General features: G+C 63.4%; 1 long non-coding RNA gene across 1 annotated transcript; it reads right to left on the reverse strand.

The window, feature by feature from the left end:
* Window positions 1-200: 200 nt before the first annotated feature.
* Window positions 201-2,885, reverse strand: LOC142475211 (uncharacterized). Its single transcript, XR_012790796.1, has 2 exons — window positions 2,423-2,885; window positions 201-525 (listed from the first exon to the last, which is right to left on the reverse strand). It is a non-coding gene; the product is annotated as an uncharacterized LOC142475211 (long non-coding RNA).
* Between the last annotated feature and the right edge of the window lie 2,868 nt (window positions 2,886-5,753).

The following is a 5,753-nucleotide window of genomic DNA, read 5'->3' on the forward strand; positions in this document are numbered from 1 at the left end:
CTAGGAGGGACTGACCCCTTAACCCTGTCACTGCCATTAGTACACTTTGCTCCTAGGAGAGACTGACCACTTAACCATGTCACTGCCATTAGTACACTTTGCCCCTAGGCTTGACTGACCCATTAACCATGTCACTGCCATTAGTACACTTTGCCCTGCAGAGCTTACACTCTAATATACAGAGAGATACAGGGAGAATATTTGGTGCTGAAACATTTTGTTTATTTTCCTGCAGGTTTTTGGAATCAGAATGGGAAAATATGCAGATTTGTTAGGGGGGTGTGGGGGGGGGGGGGGGGGGGGGGGGCTCCAGGGTGCGATGTTCTGCAGGGCTCAATAGCAGGGGAGGGGTTAATGGAGCAATGGTCTGCAGGCCTCCCTTGTCCCCCATCTGGGAATGAAGGGTGCCGCTCCAAACGGCCAATGAGACGGAGACGCCCGGAGGTCAGAGGTCACTCCTTACTGATCGCTGGTTAACTGGTCCTCGTCCTCAAGAGGGGGGCGGGTCCTCTGGAAGAATCCAAACTACGAAAGAGAGGGGGGGGAGGGGGGGAGACAATGTCAGGCTACACAGGACAGCCCCCCCCCCCCCCCCCAAAGTGTGTTCCAGTGTCACCGGCACCCACTGTCCCAGTGTCAAAGTGTTCCAGTGTCACCAGCACCCACTGTCCCAGTGTCAGTGTCCCAGTGTCACCGGCACCCACTGTCCCAGTGTCAAAGTGTTCCAGTGTCACCAGCACCCACTGTCCCAGTGTCAAAGTGTTCCAGTGTCACCAGCACCCACTGTCCCAGTGTCACCAGCACCCACTGTCCCAGTGTCAAAGTGTTCCAGTGTCACCAGCACCCACTGTCCCAGTGTCAAAGTGTTCCAGTGTCACCAGCACCCACTGTCCCGGTGTCAAAGTATTCCAGTGTCACCAGCACCCACTGTCCCAGTGTCAGTGTCCCAGTGTCACCGGCACCCACTGTCCCAGTGTCAGTGTCCCAGTGTCACCAGCACCCACTGTCCCAGTGTCAGTGTCCCAGTGTCACCAGCACCCACTGTCCCAGTGTCAGTGTCCCAGTGTCACCAGCACCCACTGTCCCAGTGTCACTGTCCTAGTGTCACCAGCACCCACTGTCCTAGTGTCAAAGTGTTCCAGTGTCACCAGCACCCACTGTCCCAGTGTCAGTGTCCCAGTGTCACCAGCACCCACTGTCCCAGTGTCAGTGTCCCAGTGTCACCAGCACCCACTGTCCCAGTGTCAGTGTCCCAGTGTCACCAGCACCCACTGTCCCGGGTGTCAAAGTATTCCAGTGTCACCAGCACCCACTGTCCCAGTGTCAGTGTCCCAGTGTCACCGGCACCCACTGTCCCAGTGTCAGTGTCCCAGTGTCACCAGCACCCACTGTCCCAGTGTCAGTGTCCCAGTGTCACCGGCACCCACTGTCCCAGTGTCAGTGTCCCAGTGTCACCAGCACCCACTGTCCCAGTGTCAGTGTCCCAGTGTCACCAGCACCCACTGTCCCAGTGTCACTGTCCTAGTGTCACCAGCACCCACTGTCCTAGTGTCAAAGTGTTCCAGTGTCACCAGCACCCACTGTCCCAGTGTCACCAGCACCCACTGTCCTAGTGTCACCAAAGTGTCCCAGTGTCACCAGCACCCACTGTCCTAGTGTCACCAAAGTGTCCCAGTATCACCAGCACCCACTGTCCTAGTGTCACCAAAGTGTCCCAGTATCACCAGCACCCACTGTCCCAGTGTCAAAGTGTCCCAGTGTCACCAGCACCCACTGTCCCAGTGTCATCAAAGTGTCTGAGAGTCACCAGCACCCACTGTCCCAGTGTCATCAAAGTGTCTGAGAGTCACCAGCACCCACTGTCCCAGTGTCAAAGTGTCCCAGTGTCACCAGCACCCACTGTCCCAGTGTCATCAAAGTGTCTGAGAGTCACCAGCACCCACTGTCCCAGTGTCAAAGTGTCCCAGTGTCACCAGCACCCACTGTCCCACTGTCATCAAAGTGTCCCAGTGTCACCAGCACCCACTGTCCCAGTGTCACCAGCACCAACTGTCCCAGTGTCATCAAAGTGTCCCAGTATCACCAGCACCCACTGTCCCAGTGTCATCAAAGTGTCCCAGTATCACCAGCACCCACTGTCCCAGTGTCATCAAAGTGTCCCAGTGTCACCAGCACCCACTGTCCCACTGTCATCAAAGTGTCCCAGTATCACCAGCACCCACTGTCCCAGTGTCACCAGCACCCACTGTCCCAGTGTCACCAGCACCCACTGTCCCAGTGTCAAAGTGTCCCAGTGTAATTAAAGTGACTCGCCCAAAGTCACCAAGTTGTCCCAGTGTCACCAGCAGTAAGTGATTATTGTCCCCACAAGTGAGTGCCCCACGTGTCCCAGGGTCTCCGGTGACAGTCGTGCCCCATTCACCTTCCACATGACGAATATAAAAAGGCTCAAGATGAGAACCCCGCCCAGGACCCCCAAAATTATCCACCAGAGGGGGATCTTCTTCTGGCCGTCAGGACTCACCCACTGCACCTCCGTGTCTGCCTGAGAGGGGACAGGGACTCGTGAGGGGGGAGAGGGGACACGGGAGAGAGGGGACAGGGACACGGGAGAGAGGGGACAGGGACACGTGAGGGGGGAGAGAGGGACACGGGAGAGAGGGGACAGGGACTCGTGAGGGGGGAGAGAGGGACACGGGAGAGAGGGGACAGGGACTCGTGAGGGGGGAGAGGGGACACGGGAGAGAGGGGGACAGGGACACGGGAGAGAGGGGAGAGAGGGACTCGTGAGGGGGGAGAGAGGGACACGGGAGAGAGGGGACAGGGACACGGGAGAGAGGGGACAGGGACTCGTGAGGGGGGAGAGGGGACACGGGAGAGAGGGGACAGGGACTCGTGAGGGGGAGAGAGGGACACGGGAGAGAGGGGACAGGGACTCGTGAGGGGGAGAGGGGACACGGGAGAGAGGGGACAGGGACACGGGAGAGAGGGGATAGGGACACGGGAGAGAGGGGACACGGGAGAGAGGGGGCAGGGACACGGGAGAGAGGGGAGAGAGGGACTCGTGAGGGGGGAGAGGGGACACGGGAGAGAGGGGACAGGGACACGGGAGAGAGGGGAGAGAGGGACTCGTGAGGGGGGAGAGGGGACACGGGAGAGAGGGGACAGGGACACGGGAGAGAGGGGCAGGGACACGTGAGGGGGGAGAGAGGGACACGGGAGAGAAGGGACAGGGGACACGGGAGAGAGGGGATAGGGACACGGGAGAGAGGGGATAGGGACACGGGAGAGAGGGGACACGGGAGAGAGGGGATAGGGACACGGGAGAGAGGGGATAGGGACACGGGAGAGAGGGGACACGGGAGAGAGGGGACACGGGAGAGAGGGGGCAGGGACACGGGAGAGAGGAATAGGGACACGGGAGGGAGGAGCAGGGACACGGGAGAGAGGGGACAGGGACACGTGAGGGGGGAGAGAGGGACAAGGGAGAGAGGAAACAGGGACACGGGAGAGAGGGGACAGGGACACGTGAGGGGGGAGAGAGGGACAAGGGAGAGAGGAAACAGGGACACGGGAGAGAGGGGACAGGGACACGTGAGGGGGGAGAGAGGGGACACGGGAGAGAGGGGACACGGGAGAGAGGAACAGGGACACGGGAGAGAGGGGCAGGGACACGGGAGAGAGAGGGCAGGGACACGGGAGAGAGGGGGCAGGGACAAGGGAGAGAGGAACAGGGACACGGGGAGAGAGGGGCAGGGACACGGGAGAGAGAGGGCAGGGACACGGGAGAGAGGGGGCAGGGACAAGGGAGAGAGGGGCAGGGACACGGGAGAGAGGGGCAGGGACACGGGAGAGAGAGGCAGGGACACGGGAGAGAGGGGCAGGGACACGGGAGAGAGGGCAGGGACACGGGAGAGAGGGGCAGGGACACGGGAGAGAGGGGCAGAGACACGGAAGAGAGGAATAGGGACACGGGAGGAGGGAGGAGCAGGGACACGGGAGAGAGGGGACAGGGACACGTGAGGGGGGAGAGAGGGACAAGGGAGAGAGGAAACAGGGACACGGGAGAGAGGGACAGGGACACGTGAGGGGGGAGAGAGGGACACGGGAGAGAGGGGGACAGGGACACGGGAGAGAGAGGGCAGGGACACGGGAGAGAGGGGCAGGGACACGGGAGAGAGGGGCAGAAACACGGGAGAGAGAGGCAGGGACACGGGAGAGAGGGGCAGAGACACGGGAGGGAGGGGCAGGAACACGGGAGAGAGGGGCAGGGACACGGGAGAGAGGGGCAGGGACACGAGAGAGAGGCAGGGACACGGGAGGGAGGGGACACGGGAGAGAGGGGCAGGGACACGGGAGAGAGGGGCAGGGACACGGGAGAGAGAGGCAGGGACACGGGAGAGAGGGGCAGGGACACGGGGAGGGAGGGGCAGGGAGAGAGAGGCAGGGACACGGGAGAGAGGGGCAGGGACACGGGAGAGAGGGGCAGGGACACGGGAGAGAGGGGCAGGGACACGGGAGAGAGGGGGGCAGGGACACGGGAGAGAGGGGCAGGGACACGGGAGAGAGGGACACGGGAGAGAGGGGCAGGGACACGGGAGAGAGGGACAGGGACACGGGAGAGAGAGGCAGGGACACGGGAGAGAGGCAGGGACACGGGAGAGAGGGGCAGGGACACGGGAGAGAGGGGCAGGTACACGGGAGAGAGAGGGGCAGGGACACGGGAGAGAGGGGCAGGGACACGGGAGAGAGAGGAACAGGGACACGGGAGAGAGGGGCAGGGACACGGGAGAGAGGGTCAGGGACACGGGAGAGAGGGACAGAGACACGGGAGAGAGGGGCAGGGACACAGGAGAGAGGGGCAGGGACACGGGAGAGAGGGGCAGGGACACGGGAGAGAGGGGCAGGGACACGGGAGAGAGGGGCAGGGACACGGGAGAGAGGGGCAGGGACACGGGAGAGAGGGGCAGGGGACACGGGAGAGAGGGGCAGGGACACGGGAGAGAGGGGCAGGGACACGGGAGAGAGGGGCAGGGACACGGGAGAGGGGACAGGGACACGGGAGAGAGGGGCAGGGACACGGGAGAGAGAGGCAGGGACACGGGAGAGAGAGGGGCAGGGACACGGGAGGGAGGGGCAGGGACACGGGAGAGAGGGGCAGGGACACGGGAGAGAGGGGCAGGGACACGGGAGGGAGGGGCAGGGACACGGGAGAGAGGGGCAGGGACACGGGAGAGAGGGGCAGGGACACGGGAGAGAGGGGCAGGGACACGGGAGGGAGGGGCAGGGACACGGGAGAGAGGGGCAGGGACACGGGAGAGAGAGGCAGGGACACGGGAGAGAGGGGCAGGGACACGGGAGAGAGAGGGGCAGGGACACGGGAGAGAGGGACAGGGACACGGGAGGGAGGGGCAGGGACACGGGAGAGAGGGCAGGGACACGGGAGAGAGGGACACGGGAGAGAGGGGCAGGGACACGGGAGAGAGGGACAGGGACACGGGAGAGAGGGGCAGGGACACGGGAGGGAGGGGCAGGGACACGGGAGAGAGGGGCAGGGACACGGGAGAGAGGGGCAGGGACACTGGAGAGAGGGGCAGGGACACGGGAGGGAGGGGCAGGGACACGGGAGAGAGGGGCAGGGACACGGGAGAGAGAGGCAGGGACACGGGAGAGAGGGGCAGGGACACGGGAGAGAGAGGGGCAGGACACGGGAGAGAGGGACAGGGACACGGGAGGGAGGGGCAGGGACACGG

This window comes from Ascaphus truei, unplaced genomic scaffold (assembly GCF_040206685.1).
Source record: "Ascaphus truei isolate aAscTru1 unplaced genomic scaffold, aAscTru1.hap1 HAP1_SCAFFOLD_1108, whole genome shotgun sequence".
Classification (NCBI taxonomy): domain Eukaryota; kingdom Metazoa; phylum Chordata; class Amphibia; order Anura; family Ascaphidae; genus Ascaphus; species Ascaphus truei.